Source organism: Pleurodeles waltl, chromosome 2_1, assembly GCF_031143425.1.
Source record: "Pleurodeles waltl isolate 20211129_DDA chromosome 2_1, aPleWal1.hap1.20221129, whole genome shotgun sequence".
Lineage (NCBI taxonomy): Eukaryota > Metazoa > Chordata > Amphibia > Caudata > Salamandridae > Pleurodeles > Pleurodeles waltl.
This window is the reverse complement of record NC_090438.1, coordinates 878006222-878024024: the sequence shown is the minus strand read 5'-3', so window position 1 is coordinate 878024024 and position 17803 is coordinate 878006222.

Genomic DNA, 17803 nt, shown 5'->3' with positions numbered 1-17803 from the left:
ACCTACCCCTCCCTTTGCTCCTAAAAAGTTGTTCCTCTCCAAAATTAACCTCTTTGCATCACCTGACCCACCCCCTCCATCTCGTAAGAGTCCAAACAACACCTCAGCCACCACAAGCCCTGCACCTACTAGGACCATAGTTCAGGGCTATTGGAGTCCACCAGCTCCTAGGGCAGGAACATCGGGCAGCAGCAAGGGGACAGCCAGCCCACCCCCTGGGAAGAGGACCAAAAAAGCAAAGGGCCGGCGCGACAAGCCAGAGACGGCTGCCATCAAGGACAGTAGCCTTACCCCGTCACCTGGCACATCAACAAAGGGAGGCAAGGGCCCCAGAGATTCAGCGAAGGAGGGCAAGGGCAGCGGGGCGGACAAGTCAGGCAGCAGGCGAGCTGGCCAGGAGGGCCCCACCAGCCCCATTCCGTGTGTGACGGAGGACACCCACGGGCCCAGGACTCCATCACAGGAGGTCCCAGCAACCGAAATGTCGGATGGCGACTGAGCAGGAAGTATTGGCCAGGTCTGGTTCCCTCGAAACACAAGACAAGCACCACTGAACAGGGGCCGCCGTGAGAAGCACCGCTGAACAGGGCCCCGCCAAGACAAGCACCGCTGAACAGGGCCCCGCCAAGACAAGCACCGCTGAACAGGGGCCGCCGTGAGAGCACCGCTGAACAGGGCCCTTCCTGTCACGCCCCGCTCCGCTGGGCCCTTCATCTCAAGCCCCGCTCCGCTGGGCCCTTCATCTCAAGCACCGCTCCGCTGGGCCCTTCATCTCAAGCACCGCTCCGCTGGGCCCTTCATCTCAAGCACCGCTCCGCTGGGCACCGCCGTCTCTGAACTGCTCTGCTGGGCCCTTCCTGTCAGGCACCGCTGGCCCATTGGCAGTGCCGGTTCTGTGTCGAGCAGGGCTTCACGAAGCACTCGGGCCACCATGCCTTCTCCATGACCAGTGGAGTCTGTAATCCACCTGATGGACTGTGGCTTTGCACTTCCCAAGATACAGCAGTGGGCAGGCCACCCACTGTAATGACTTGAGAGACTGTGGCTTTGCACTCCCTAGGATTGAACAGTGGGCAACCCACCCACTGTAGAGACTTGAGAGACAGTGGCTTTGCACTCCCCAGGATTGAACAGTGGGCAACCCACCCACTGTAGAGACTTGAGAGACTGTGGCTTGGCACTCCCCAGGATGGTACAGTGATCATGGAGGCCCCTCGTGGATCTGGCGTCGTGGACTCATGTGGCTGAGGTGCCCCCCCTTCCCTTCCCCCTGAGGTGCCTGTAGTTTTATCATCTGATGCCCCAGCAGTGTTCTCTCCAATGGTATCTGTTCTCGTGTGTGGGCTTTGCCCATGTGTTTGTGCACATTGGCCCACGAAAGATGGAACTTTGGCAAAATGTGCAGGACTTATAGCCTATGTATATATTTTTGACTATGTACTTTATTTAATATGTATATTTCATCTTTCATCATTCACATTACTTCATTTGAGCTATAATATACTTCTATTTGACTGATCATTTTATTTTGTTTTTGCATTATTCCGTGGGGTTTGGGGGTGTCACTCTGACTTGTTGCTCTGCATTGGTGTGTAGGTATTTGGGGTGGGGGGGTGGGTGTATCGCGTATGTGTGTGCCCGTGACCTTTTCTCCTCCCCTCCCCTGTGTCGTGGGTGCAGTACTCACCGTTGTCGTCTGCGCCGGCGTTCGTGCTCCTGGTAGAAGAGCAGGTAGGCAATAGCTGGTAGGATGTTTAATTCGGGTTCCATGCTGTCCAGATTCCTCGTGGAGTGTATAGAGGTGAGCCTTTTCCCGTTCGTAGTCTGTTTCCGCCGTGTTTTTATCGGCGGGGCTCCCGCACCGGAAAAGGTGGCGGATTGGTGAGTTGAGATAGGGTGGGCGGTACATTGTCTGCCGCCTGCCTGTTGGCGGTGACCGCCGCGCTGTTTGTCTGTCCCGCCGTGGCGGTCGGAGTGTTAAAGTGGCGGGCTGTGTTGGCGGTTCCCGCCAGGGTCAGAATTCCATTTTTTGCACCGCCTGCCTGTTGGCGGGTTGGCCGCCGCTTTAACACCCACCGCCAGGGTTGGAATGACCCCCTAAGTACTGTGGTCTAAAGTCGTAATGTACTCAATGATAGTGATTAAGTATTTTGAATTAATCCCTTTTTGATTTTGGTAGCCAATGTAGGTATTTGAGAAGAGGTGCTCTGAGGGTATGGGCAAGAGGTTGAACACTACTCCGGAGGCAGTGTTCTGAATAACTTGGAGACTCTTAATGAGATACGCAACAACACTGATACCACATTCCAGATGGCTGGATATTAGAACTTGCTTTACTAATATTTGAATGTCAAAAGGTAGGTAAGGGAGCACTTTGTGGGGCATTTTGATAATGCCAAAGCTGGAAGTCTCTACAGAGGTAACTTGATTGGCCGCGGATAGAAGAGTGTCTAGGATGATGCCTATATTTTGGCCAGTGTGGTAGGCAAAGAAGTGTCCTCCAACTCCTTGGCCCACTAGCCTTCTACCCACCATCAGGTGTAAGTAGCAAACACCATGACAAAAGTAGTATCACTGTTGAGCTTTAAACAGTGGCTACTCATCCTCTCCATAATGTGTGCCATGCAGGAGGAGGAGTTGGTGCTAGTGGAAGTCATCTTCTCAGATGTGAGCAACATATTGTCTGCGTGAGTAATGATCTCAAAGCTATAGCTTCTGAAAATACATGCAAGAGGGTTCATGTATGCAATGAACAAGATGGGGCTGATGGGAGATCCCTGGGGAACCCCAAAGTCCACATCAGAAGAATTGGTGGTAAACAGATTTCGGCAGAGAGATTGGTGTAGGAAAGTGGAGTATTATATAGTGTGGGGTGAGTCCTCACCATGTAACACTCTCAAAATACCCCAGAGATGGTCTTTGGATTCTCACTAGTAAATCCTTAGCTCAGTCCTAGTAGTGTGGCAAAGAACAGTCAGTCTTTAATTAGAGGAACATGTGTTAAGCATTTCACAGCACAAACATGAAGGATAAATAATGGACATGACTCAAATAAAATCCACCACTAATTTATAAAAATAGAGCTTATTTTGATATACATGTAGGCACCAAAATGAAGAGAACTGGATAAGTATAACCAGAGTTAGAGATTTCAGAACAATATTAAATCTCAGCAGAACTAGCATTGAAGTCTAAGGGAGAAATGTCACTTTTTGCAAAATCACAATTAGAAAGCGATTTGTGTGGAACCCTTTTGGAGTTAAGGCGGTGCAGTCCCTAACACCAGATTAAAGCATTCAGCACAGTTTTACCTAGCCCATGGTGTCCAGGTGCAGAACAGGACTTGTGTAGAAGCTACTGGTGACAAACGCCCATTTGGAGGTCAAGCTGTGGATAAACCCTGCAGGGGTAAGGTTGTGCAGGTCCTGAGTCTAGGCCAAAGCAGTAAGTTCACTTCTACCAGGTCCATGGGGTACGGATACAGAGTTGTCCTGGCTGTCCATGATGCTGAACGGGACTTGCGCTGGTGCTGTTTTTACCACTTACTCAACATTGCTGACAAAAAGATACAAAGGGGGTGATTCTGACCGCGGCGGACGGCGGTCGCCGCCCGCCAAGCGGTTCCCGCCGAAAGACCGCTCCGCGGTCAAAAGACCGCTGCGGTCATTCTGGCTTTCCCACTGGGCCGGCGGGCGACCGCCGAAAGTCCGCCCGCAAGCCCAGCGGGAAACACCCTTCCCACAAGGACGCCGGCTCAGAATGGAGCCGGCGGAGTGGGAAGGTGCGACGGGTGCAGTTGCACCCGTCGCGAATTTCAGTGTCTGCAAAGCAGACACTGAAATTCTCCGTGGGGCCCTCTTACGGGGGCCCCTGCAGTGCCCATGCCATTGGCATGGGCACTGCAGGGGCCCCCAGGGGCCCCGCGGCACCCCCTACTGCCATCCTGTTCCTGGCGGGAGAACCGCCAGGAACCGGATGGCGGTAGGGGGTGTCAGAATCCCCATGGCGGCGGAGCGCGCTCCGCCGCCATGGAGGATTCTCAAGGGCAGCGGGAAGTCGGCGGTACACCGCCGACTTTCCGTTTCTGGCCGCGGCTGAACCGCCGCGGTCAGAATGCCCAGCGGTGCACCGCCAGCCTGTTGGCGGTGCTACCGCCGACCTCCGCCATGGCGGTAATTACCGCCAGGGTCAGAATGACCCCCAAAATGTCAGCTGGGGCTAGGTTGCAGATGTCAGATGCAGGTTGCACAGTGTTCCCTGCATCTGCAACATTGAGTGAATGGGTTAGTTACCAGACAGGCAACCAACAAGCCTTGGAAGTGGAAAGGGTGCTGACATCCCTTTGAAACTTCACAGGGTCTGAGGGACTGGTGTAGCACCCTGCGGCTTGGAGGCAGGCTGGACTACAACTCCCAGAAGTCACTGGACCACCTTGTTTTCGACGATCCCCTGGGGGGCCCAATGAACATTGAAGTTTCCAAATCCGCAGGTGTTTTTAACTGCAGTTTACAGGGGACTATTGCCATTAGTGCAAGGGAGACTGAAGGTGCTTCTGGCTTCCACAGGTGTCCCTTTGGTCAGGAGTGATGTGTTTCAGCCAAGGATGAGGGTTGTCCACGCAGTTCTGAGTCTGTTGCCTCAGAGACAGTTTCCCTCTTTTGCTTTGATGGAGTGGGCAGAGTCCGGTTTGGTTTTCAGTGATACAGATTTCCTATTGGTCCTTCTTTGAAGTAGGCCAATCAGGCCAGAGGTTCTGGTGTCAAGGGTGTTCCTTAAATCCTAGATTTAGGTGTGTGAAAACTAGTGGGCAACAGGTAGGTAGCTCTTACAGCTAAGATGCCCCTGAAGTGACATCCGGTGGGAAAGGTCCCTTTTAGCTACCCATACCCCTCTATTCTGCCACTCCTAAGATGGCAGAAATCAAAATTTAGTGCACAACCCTGACTGCTCAACCTAGAGATCTGATCAGCCTGCCGGGGTTGTGCACAGTCCTGCATACCTAATTTCATGCCTGTCCCCGAGCAAATGGGACTGGGGGCAGTGGGGGGTATTTTCTGCCCTGGGGGACAGCACCGATGGCTAGAAGGGGCAGTGAAGCCTTTGAAGCTCACTGCTCGATGGCTCTGTTCGCTAGCCAGGCTAGGTGGCAGGAGGTATGACATCCATCCTGTCTCAACCTTTGTTCCTGACCTCTGGAAGCACCAAGGCTACCATTCAGAAGGTCAGAAAGCATGGGAAAAAGTGCAGGCTGCTCGATCGGAACACAAAGAAGAGTGGCAGACAGGTGTAGGAGGCTGGCCTGGTTTGTAGTGGTGCCTTGGGAACTTACACCTTATACCAGGTCCAGTTATCCCTTATTAGAGAAATGTAGTAGTGTTCTAGTAGCTTAGGCTGATAGAGGTAGCTATAGCAGAACAGCTTAGGCTGAACTAGGGGACATGCAAAGCTCATGCAATACCACTTATAGTTACACAGTACTTATATACAAGTAAAGACAATACTCTGTGTTACCAAAAATAAAGGTAGTTTACTTGGGTGACACAGTACCAAAAATATCTTAGAGTGAATACTCCTTTTGGAGGTAAGTATTATACATAATATATACACTAGACACCAAAATAAGGTAAGTAATTAGACATAGGATAGTGCAAACAATAGGAAATGCTATAGAATGCAATGGGAGAAAATAGGTCTAAGGGGCAACACAAACCATATACTAAGAAAGTGGAATGTGAATCATGAATTCCCCCCTAGACAAGTTTAGTGTGTGCAGAATTGCTGGGAGAGTAAGAATACAGAAAAGGAAGTAACTTACCCCACCCCAGAGCCCAGAAAAGCAGGAATAATGTATTGCAAGTTTCCTTAGGACACACTACACCTCATGATTGGGATTATTGCAAGAACCAACCAAGTCTGCAAACAACAAACAGTGGATTCCTGTACCTGAAGACATGCAAAAGAAGGAGACCAAGTCCAGAAGTCGAAAGACGTTCCAGGAAGGATAGGAGCCCCTGCCAACCCAGAAGAGGGTGCAAAAGAAGAGTCCCCGGTTGGACGAAGACTGCAGAAATGCACCCAAGGAAGATGTCAGCGGGTTCCTGCATGATGCACTGGCTGTCACACGTTGTTAAGTTGGATACAGGCGAGTTTTGGTGCTGGATTCCTCCAACAAGCCTTGGTTCCGGCAAAGTTGTGTTTTGCGTCAACTACACTCTATCTGGACCCAGGGGGGACCTGGGGGCCTAAACTCAGTGTGAGGAGGAATGGGGGCTCGCAGCACTTCAGAGAGCCCTCAGAGTACCAGATAGCGCCCACGGGAGTCCCAGGACATGGGGACAAGGGAGGTGCAAAATGCGGTTGTTGCAGCACTACACAGGAAGGTCCCACGCTGCCTGAGAACAACTCAGCGAGTTGAGCATCACAGGATAGTGTGCTGGGGACCTGGGCCAGGCTGTGCATGAAGGAATCTTGCAAATAGTGCACAGAGGCCTCAGGAGATGAAGAAGATGCTGTCCACAGGGGTACTGTCGTTCTGGGGGAAGGCAAGATCTTACCTCCGCCAAATTGCAACAGCAGGACCTCAGGACAGTCTGTGTCAATGGATCCACCCTCTGTGTTCCAAGGAGCACGCTCGTCACCAGGAGAGGAATCCAAGGGAACCGGTCATCGACTTAAAAGGTGCCGGCATGAGCAGGGGAGTGACTCCGTCACCACACATGAGGTGCCAGGAGTAGGTTGTGGTTGATCTGAGGTCAGAGGATAAAGTAGTAGTTGCAGAGGATTCCTGCTGGAAACTTGCAAAAAGAATCTGAAGAGAACCCACAGGAGAGATCCTAAATAGCCCTGAGAGGGGTATTGGCTACCTTATCAGGTATGGACCTATCAGGCGGGGTCTCTGATGTCATCTGCTGACACTGGCCACTCAGAGCCTTCCAGAGTGCCCCCACACCTTGCAAAGCAAGATGGCTGAAGTCTGGGACATACTGGAGGAACTCTGGGCACCACCCTTAGGGTGGTGATGGACAGGGGAGTGGTCACTCCCCTTTCCTTTGTCCAGTTTCACACCAGAGCGGGGGACAAGGGGTCCCTGAACCGGTGTAGACTAGTTTATGCAAGGAGGGCACCATCTGTGCCCTTCAAAGCATTTCCAGAGGCTGGGGGAGGCTACCCTTCCCAGCCTGTAGCACCTATTTCCAAAGAGAGAGGGTGTAACACCCTGCTTCCAAAGGAAATGTTTTATTCTGCCTTCCGTGGCTGCTCAGACCCCAGGAGGGCAGAACCCTGTCTGTGAGGTGGTAGCAGCTGTAGCTGCAGTGCAAGCCTCAGGCAGCTGGTTTGGCAGTACTGGGGGACCATGGTGAAGCCCCCAGGATGCATGGAATTGGCTCCCCAATACCAGATTTGGAATTGAGGGACAATTCCATGATATTAGACACCTTACATGACCATATTTGGAGTTACCATTGTGAACCTACATATAGGTATTGACCTATATGTATTGCACGCGTGTAATGGCGTCCCCTCACTCAGAAAGTCCCGGGAAATGGCCCTGAACTATGTGGGGGCACCTTTGATAGTGCAAGGTTGCCCTCACACTTAGTAACTTTGCACCTAACCTTCAGCAAGTGAAGGGTACACATATAGGTGACTTATAAGTTACTTAAGTGCAGTGAAAATGGCTGTGAAATAACGTGCATGTTTATTTCACGCAGGCTGCAGTGGCAGTCCTGTGAAAGGGTTTGTCTGGGCTCTTTATGGGTGGCAAAAGAAATGCTGCAGCCCAGAAGGATCTCCTGGAACCCCAATGTCCTGGGTACCTAAGTGCCATATACTAGGGACTTATAAGGGGGGGTTCATTGTGCCAACTGAAATTGGTAGAGTCACTAGCCTATAGTGACACATTTAAAAGCAGAGAGCACATAAGCACTGAGGTTCTGATTAGCAGAGCCTCAGTGACACTGTCAAGCACTATTCAGGCACACACATTAGGCCATAAACTATGAGCACTGGGGCCCTGACCAGCAGGATCCCAGTGAGACAGGCAAAAACATACTGACATACAGGTAAAAATAGGGGTAACAATCCAGGAAAAATTGTACTTTCCCACAGCAGGTTAGCAACCTTTAGTGTGCCACCTGGGTGCATGCTTGTTCCTCGACACCAAACTCAAAATATCTACGTGGTACTATAATGGAGCTAGAAGCCCTGGTCAACTGGTACTTAAATACTATGTTATCTTATGGACTGGTCTGCACTTGTAATGCACCTTAATGGAAAGGATACTATAAAGACATAGAGGCTTGTGTTTGTATGGCTGAACCTTAAATATAATGCACCCTGCCTTCTGGGTTGCAGGGACCACCCTTAGGGGTATCTGACATACATGTAAGGCAGTGCATGGGACTGTGTTACCCATGGTGAGGGCACAGTCAAACTCAAGATGTTTGCACTGCTCTAGCAGTCTGCAATGGGAGACCTCTCACCAGTACTTTGAAAGGGTCACCCAGGGTGGCACAAACATGTCCTGTGCCCTAGGGACCTCTTTACCACCCATGCCCTGGGTACCCTAGGTACCATTTACTAGAGCCTTACAAGGAGGTAAGGTCTTGACAATCAGTTGACATAACAATTTAGGGAGAGAGAGCACAGGTACTGGGACAGGTTAGCAGGCTTCAAGTGTACTAATAAAGTCATACATATCAGCATGGGGGTAAAACGTGTTAATATACACAAAGGTGCACTTTCCTACATGAACCCCACAGATGAAAGGGAATGAACAACTAACCTTATACCTGGTAGTTCCCATTGTTTAAGTGGAAAAACCTAGAAAGGCTATGTACATTGGCATGGCCAGTCCTTGGTCTGTGTTTCACTGTAAAGTCCATACCCTGTAGGGAAATGGACCACCTCAACAGTTTGTGGTCCCCCCCCCCCCCCTCTGCATGAGCCATCTAGGAGGCCTATGGTCGGTTTGAACCGTAAAGTGAGTCCCAAACAAATGTAGTCTCAGCTTCTTCAAGGATCAAACCACAGCAAAGGTGTCCCTCTTAATGGTACTCCAACATTGCTCTCTAGGGAGGAGTCACCTGCTGATATAGGCAACTGGCCGATCCTGGCCCTCATCATTTGTTTGTGTGAACACTACCCCCAATCCAATGTTCAGAGGTATCTGTCTGGACAATGAACTCCTTGGTATAGTCAGGTGCTTTGAGTGCAGGTGGTGAGCACATTAGGGTATCCAAGGCCTTTTGACATCCAGAAGGACCTCTCTAGGCTGTTTCTTAGAGGTAAGTTTGGTTAGAGGAGCCAAAATGGTCCTATAATTCTTCACAAACCGTATACTCAAGTCAAGCCAAGGCAGGCCTGACCTTTGTCTAGGTCTTGAGAGGCTCCCAGTCCAGAATGGTCTGGATCTTAGGCTGGAGAGGTTTTACTTGGCATCCACCTATAAGGTGTCCTACATTCACAATGAACTCTCCCTAACTGGCACTTACTGCCCTTGATAGATAGACCTGCCTGCTGCAGGACCTTCAACACTTCGTTCAGGTAGGTAGGTAAATACCAAGTTCTTTGAGACAACTGTCCGTAAAACATTTCTTAAACAATAAAAACGTGTACAGAAAAAAATTAGCTCAAAACCCACAAGACTCACCCATACACCACCAACATTACATAACCCATCCTTAGGAGTCTGTTTGACGATACCTATAAAACAAACAATTCCTACTGCCACATCTAAATAACACATTTCAAACAGCAGCTCTATTGCCTCCACACTTTGTACCATTCTACATTTTAAAAACTAAGGTCCTAAAAACTTGATCTGGCAAGAAATAAAAAAGACACAATCCACAAGAATGTGAAACAGGGAACATTTTACATTAAGGGAGCAAATGAAACAACCATTGATATCTTGAATTACAGCACATTGGCTGAAGGATGAATAAATAGGGTTACAAACCAGACTCACTCTCAAAATGTAATTCCTCAGAGAATGATCCAGTTCATGTGTCAGTTAAGTTAAGACCAAGTAAAGCCCAAGAGTGCCTAATGAAGAGCTGATAAACATTTTTTTCTAGGTACGCCAAGTTAAAAGACTCAATAAACGCGACCTGACCGTCAACATACATGTAATTATGTTTATGTGTTTTTCTAGGGGTTGGAATATGTGTTGACACTTCCTCTTCATCGCCAACCCGCCACCATCACACCGCCGGTACAGCGGGAACATCTAAATCAGGTCGCCGGGATACTGCCAGGCCAACTGCGACGAGGTTCAATTGGCCAGCAAAGGGAAACCTTTGTCACAGCATTTGTTTCCCAACTGCTGACATCTAAATACAGCCGGCAGTACTCTATCAACTCGATGGAGTACATGGGACCACCACAGAAGTGGGATGGTGGTAAGACTGCTGAGATATAAATCAGGTCCTTAGTCTATTTCTTTCTTCCCTTGCCACCTTTTTTCAGTATGTTGTACCTCAACCCAAAAAATTCTGGAGACCTTTGGAACTTTGCAGTCCTCTGAAAGCATATCGAAGAATCTTAAAGCTCAGGAGAATGCCAATAAATTCCAGGGGGTTAGGTTCAGTTCCCTCCTTATACCCTGGACCATGGTGCCTGGTGGTAGCAACAGAAGCCTCCTTAGAACCACCCTCTCCATTCAATCCCAATCACATCAGCCAAGTGAAAAAAACTCATACAGCCCCAAGGGGGATATTTCCCCTTTGTAAGCCTTTAATTAAAGAGGTAAGAGCCAACCCTCCATATTTCCAGTAAATCTAACCAAACATGTAGCTTGAAACAAGGATCTCTACCCAATACTATCCATGTGTTAATCTCACTTCAAGTTTTTTTTAAAGGTCAGGCCTAGATACTTATAGAAATTCACTATTTCCACCTCCAGAGCATATAGAAACCATCTAAAGCTTTTCACTTTTTTCCCAAAGACCAACACCTTGGTTTTGTCTAGATTGATATTCAATCAATCAATCAATCAATCACTGCATTTGTAAAGCGCGCTACATACCCGCGAGGGTCTCAAGGCGCTGGGGCGGGGGGGTGCTACTGGTCGAAGACTTGCCTGGTCATGGAGAGAGTGGAGTCGAGGATGACCCCCAGGTTGCGTGCGTGGTCCGTGGGTTCCGGGGCTGTGCCTAATGACGTGGGCTACCAAGAGTCATCCCAGGCTGATGGGGTGGGTCCGAGAATGAGGACCTCTGTCTTGTCTGAGTTCAGCTTCAGTCCGCTGTCCTTCATCCAGTTGGCTACGGCCTTCATTCCTCGGTGGAGGTTAGCTTTGGCGGTGTGGGGATCTTCGGTGAGGGATATGATCAGCTGGGTGTCGTCGACGTAGGAGATGATGTTGAGGTTGTGTTGTCGTGCGACGTGGGCGAGGGGGGCCATGTAGATATTGAACAGTGTCAGGCTGAGGGAGGATCCCTGTGGGACGCCGCAGATGATCTCGGTGGTTATGGAGCGGAAGGGTGGGAGGCAGACGCTCTGGGTTCTGCCGGAGAGGAAGGATGTGGTCAACTGATTATGCTTAGTGTGTGCTTAGTGTGTGCTTCAAGGGAGTGTAATTTCTTTTGCAGGACCATAGAAGTATAATCCAGTAGCACCAAGTCGTCTGCATGGAACAGGCATGAGATGTGCTGATTCCCAACTTTAGGGGAAAAAGACTTTATATGGTTTAAGGATATTGAAAGGTCAGCTACAAATAAGCTAAGAAGCCAGGGGAATAGGACGCACCCCTGTCAAAGACCATTCTTAATGGGGATTTCTGTGATAGCCTTCCTGACTTATCTAGCTGGACCTGAGCCCAGTTGTCAGCAGGTAATGTTTGTAAAATGCTAAAGAGATCCAAGGGGAGCTCCCATGCAGCGTTTGCTCCATATTATATCCCTATCTACTGAATCAAAGGTTCTCTGGATGTCAGCAGAACAACAGCAGAGCCTCTGGTACACTTCCAGGGCCTTCTGAATGATGACCCATAGACAGAAACAATGGTCTGTGGTTGAGTGTCCCTCCCTAATACCCCCTTGCTCAATTGTGATATCCTTATGTTCAGAAGCCAAATCTTCCAACTTGGATGAAATAATTCTTGAAAATACTTCAACTGAGATGTCCAGAAGGCCAATTCACCTGTAATGTGAGGGATCTGAACCATTCCCCTTTTTGAAGATAGATTTCACAATTGACCCTTTTCACGATGAAGGTTGGATGCCAGTTGAAGCTATCTAATGGAACAGGAGGGAGTACACCCTTACCTACCAGTCAATATTTGATTAAATTATCACTACTAGGATGTTATAAGGGCCTGCCGCTTTTGAGATATTTAACATATCGATGATTGCCCTTACCTCCTTTACAGAAAACCAAGTAGAGAGGAGCTGTTTGACAGCTGTACACCAATACCTGGCTGGGCAGGAGGGACATCATACAGAGATTTCAATTACACTGCCCTTATGTCCTCTACGATCATACATATTAGAATCTTCCCATTCAGGCCACTGGCCCCATTTACTTTTGCCCAAAATTCCTGCTGATCCATTTAATGGACAATTTCAAGCATCTCTTCCCACTTGCTATGAAAAAAAAGAAGCATTTTCTCTCTAATCAGCTGTTGATATTGGGACTTAAGCCTATTTAGCTCTTGGGGAAGACAGCTTCCTAGGCATAGCCTAGCTTGTCTAGCTTGTCTAACTGCCTTTCTCACCAGGCATCTCATTTCCTGACAGGCTGGTTGAACCAACCATTCTCTTTACCTGAACAATTGTCTGTGATGCATGATTTCTGACACTTATGACAATACAGACCAACCCAATAATCAAAATTTCATTGGACCAAGCAATTCTATCATCAAAGCCCACGGTGAAAACCTCACAATTTTCTGCTAATTAGTAATTAGTTAGAAGCTGAAGATGGGCAGGGTCTAAGCAGGTTGTCAGCCTCTATGGGTGGGTCACATCCAAAGTCAGTAATCTCTTTACTGCTCATAAAGGCAAAGGACATCTGGCATGGTCCAGTGGTCACTGCCCTCATACTTTGCTACTTTAAAGTTTGTGAAGAGACCAAAGTGCCAGGCAGAGGTAAACAGATAATCAATAGGGAATGTTGTGGCTGCTGGCATATCATCACCGAAACGGCCATTCAAGCAGACCAGAACATTCTTCACCAACCATTGGCTCAAAGATTTAGCTTCCCACTTGATGGAACCAGCAGGAAACAAGGCTGGAGAAATATTGTACTGATCCAAAACAATTTCCATTTGTAGATCCGCTTGAGTGGGATAAAGATGAACATTAAAGTCCCTAGCCAAAATAACAATTACTTATACAATTATTGCTGTAATGTCATGAAAGGATTAATCAAGGGATTACATCTAGTCCTTCATTCTCCAATACACTTCTCTATGATAAATACATTTATGAAAAGGAAACACCTGCAAACGTTGTTACTCAGACCAAGTTCAAGCACAGAAAACTGCATACCACTACGCACATGTATAACCTACAGAGGTTTCCTGATTGCCTTGGTAGATTTTTAGGTTAGGACCCCGGTGAAGCTTTGCCATTGCCTCATCTCAACTCTTTGTTATTCATCACCACAAAGCCTTCTATGGTCCTATCCTCTTGCAACTAAGACTCCTGAAGGATTACCACATGGTATGGTTTATTCTTTCTTCCAATGTGCCACTTTTCAAAAGACGCTCAAAACAATGGATTTTCCAACTCAGGATCCTCAGATTGCTAAATGGGTCCTCACTCTTTGGGCCATTAAGCCTGTCATCTCGCCCCCAGGTGTCAGGAAGCTGCAACGGGGGTGGCAAACCTGTTATCCTGTCTAAGCCTCTCTGCTCTTATATCTTGTTGTTTACTAGTACCAGCCTTATATTTTTCTGGGGATAGCTATCTTCCCATGGTTCCCCAACTATTGCGGCCAATCATATGTGCAGGGTGAAAACTGTTCTCTCTGGTTGGCAGATATCCCAGCATGCATGGTTAGAAAGGAGGAGGGAGTTGATTGTTGTTTAGGGGTGAACTGATTGCTCTTTGTTTTGTTTCTAGGGAATAACTGGCTTGTAAGCCTGCATTAGCCAAATCATCTCCCACCTTTATTACCAACAGAGCGATGCAAGGGGAGATAAATAAGACTTTTGCAACTTCCGTTCCTTGGTACCCACTCTGGAATCCCACAGAAATTAGGTCATCTGAGGATATCCCAGAGAGCGGTGGAATTTGATGGAATATGTGGAGGATTTTTGAATGATTCATGGGGCGTAACTTCCTTGCTTTTTTCCCCCAGTGATATGAGTAATATTCAGCAATAAATCAGAGGGGCCTGGCTCGAGCGTATGTGGGCTCTCTGGCCTAGTGAGGGGTACATTGCTAATCTTTTTGGCACCTTAGGTCTTGGGCTTCTTTCCTCTGGTGGGGACTGAAAGCTTTTAATGCAAGCTAGTACCCCCATTGGAAGGCTGAAGGGGCTCTGCATGAGCTTTTGCTTTAGCTCTAGCACAGGTAGTTCTGGCTACTAGGGCACTGCTCTGCAGCGGTGGGGAGCGGGGGTATAGACTTTGCCTTCATTTTTTAATGCTTTCTTTTACCTACACATGGCTTATGGGAACTTGCTGTTCCTCTCAATCTTTAAACTTCTGAGAAAGGTAGTAGCTTGATGAGAACTTGAGGGGACCAAAAATATATTTCCTTTTCGTAACAAGCATTGGGCAATTGGAGACTTAAACTGGGATCTTTGTTTCTAACAGTGTTCTTCTGGTATGGTTGACCTTTGACCCCCTGAGGCACTGTGGGGATGAACATTAGGATCCAATCCTTTATTTATAACTAACTAGCTATTGTTGGTATTATGCATTCAGAGAAAATATTTTAAAAGATTTGATTGGTCCACCTGGTTTAACTTATAGTCACCAAAGTTTCTAGGATGTGGTATAGAGTCTTTTGCATGAGCAACATTAAATCCAGCAGGGATGAGGAGCCGGTCAGCTGAGGTGCAGATAGGCCCTGCCAAAGAGTCTTGGGTTGCGTTAGGTCCTCCCTTACGGGGAGCCCTTTTGTAATGATAGAATGCTCTGATCTGCGGAGGATCAATGATGTTTGTACCAGGCCTCCTACACCTTCCTGACGTCAGAGGGGAAAAAGAAATATCAAGGCATGATGAGGAGGACAGTCTCGGACCCCTTTTTAGAATGGGATGTGGGGAGACCTCTATAGGATTATCTGGTTGCGAGGTATTATCTGACAAAGACATTCCCTCTTTTCCCGGATGAGGCGCACTAGATATTCCACTTGATAAAGAAGGTAAGCCAAAGTTGAAATGTTTGGAAACAAAGGGCTTAATTTACGAGGCCCATACGTCACCTAAGCATCACTTTTATCGACGTTCTGGTGAAGCTGTGCCCTAATCCATATTTACACAGTGGTGTTAAGCGTAGTGTAATCTTGTAAATATGGGCTGCCCCACACAGTTTTCTGTGGCAAATGGGCATGCAATGGGTGTTAATGTAGGTGTACCTATGCAACGCCCATTGCTTTTATATGCTGCCCCAGATTTACAAGGAAATTGTAAATCTGAGGCAGCGGCAAGAACTAACACCTCCCCAGGGGTGGTGTTAGAGTGGCTCAACAAGGGGAAATACTTTTATTTCTCCTCATTTCTTCTCTTTCTATGTGTGTTGCATTCTGCAGCACACATAGGAGGAGCAAATCACCATTAATGATTGTGTATGTGCAGGAAGGTGCCCCTTCCTGCACAAAAAACAATCATTCCCACAATGAAGGCATGCTTGTACCATGGCACAAAGGTGCCTGTTGTGGCAGTAGGCAGCTGATTCATGACAGTGCAGGGGTAAATACAGGATTACATCATATTCTTTCAAATGCTTCGCATCCCTGTGTTTTGGAAATTACGCAGCTGGATGCATTAATATTGCTTGTGGCACAGCGCTGCACCATTTTCTCATAAATGAGGTCCAAAGTTCCTTATTGAAGTACCCAAATGAGAACAGAGAGCATTTCCATTTGAGATAAACTTAAGTTACAGTTGGTGTTGCCTTTATTTCCCCCAGTCTTCCTCCTTTTACAGGGCCTTCCCTTTGAAGCTCCAGGCAAAGTTCGCTTTTGGTGAAGCACAAATGGGAAACACTAAAGGAGGGATCCATCGGAGAAAATAGAGAGAATGCTATAATCATTCGAGAAGCACTAGGAGGGACCAAAGCTAGAAGAAGGGGGAGGAATGAGGCACTTATTTCCTCCTTATGCACACCCAGGATTACCACTGCCGCCACCACACCACACATTGCTCTGCCAAAGCCACTTCATAATCTGGATAACTGGGGTGAGTAGATGGGACAGTAGCTTAACCCCTTCGCTGCCAGGCCTTTCCCCCCTCCTATGCCGAGCCTTTTTTTGGCTATTTGGGGCAGTTTGCGCTTAGGCCCTCATAACGTTTTGTTCACAAAAATGTTTTTCCAACATCCTAGGGGTTCTAGAGGTACCCAGACATTGTGGGTTCCCCTGAAGGAGACCAGAAATTAGCCACAATACAGTGAAAATTTTTTTTTTTTTTTTTAAATGGGAAAAAGGGCTGCAGAAGGCAGCTCGTGGTTTTTGCCCTGAAAATGGCATCAACAAAGGGTTTGCGGTGGCAAGATCACCATCTTCCCAGCTTTCAGGAACAGGCAGACTTGAACTGTAAAACCCAATTTTTCAATACAATTTTGACATTTTACTTGGACATACCCCATTTTAAGCCTCCTTCCAGTTAGTGACCAGAATGGGTGGGAAACCAATGCTGGATCCCAGAAAGCTAAACATTTCTGAAAAGTAGACAAAATTCTGAATTCAGCAAGGGGTCATTTGTGTACATCCAAAAAGTGTTTCCTACAGAAAATAACAGCTGAAATAAAAAAAATATTGAAATTGAGGTAAAAAACCAGCCATTTTTCTCCACGTTTTACTCTGTAACTTTTTCCTGCGATGCCAGATTCTTTAAAGCAATATACCGTTACGTCAGCTGGACTCTTCTGGTTGTGGGGATATATAGGGCTTGTAGGTTCATCAAGAACTCTAGGTACCCAGAGCCGATAAATGAGCTGCATCTTGCAATGGGTTTTTATTCTATACCGGGTATACAGCAATTCATTTGCTGAAATATAAAAAGTGAAAAAGAGGTATCAAGAAACCCTTTGTATTTCCAAAATGGCCACAAGATAAGGTGTTGAGAAGCAGTGGTTATTTGCACATCTCTGAATTCCGGGGTGCCCATACTAGCATGTGAATTACAGTGCATTTCTCAAATAGACGTCTTTTTTACACACTGCCTTACATTTGGAAGGAAAAAATTTAGAGAAAGACAAGGGGCAATAACACTTGTTTTGCTATTCTGTGTTCCTCCTAGTCTCCCGAAAAAAATGGTACCTCACTTGTGTGGGTAGGCCTAGCGCCCACGAATGGAAATGGCTCAAAACACAGCGTGGACACATCACATTTTTTCACAGAAAACAGAGGTGTTTTTTGCAAAGTGCCTAGCTGTGGATTTTGGCCTCTAGCTCAGCCGGCACCTGGGGAAACCTAGCAAACTAGTGCATTTTTGAAAACTAGACACCTAGGGGAATCCAAGATGGAGTGACTTGTGGGGCTCTGACCAGGTTCAGTTACCCGGAATCCTTTGCAAACCTCAAAATTTGACCAAAAAAAACACTTTTTCCGCTCATTTCGGTGACATAAAGTTCTGGAATCTGATAGGAGCCACAAATTTCCTTCCACCCAGCATTCCCCCAAGT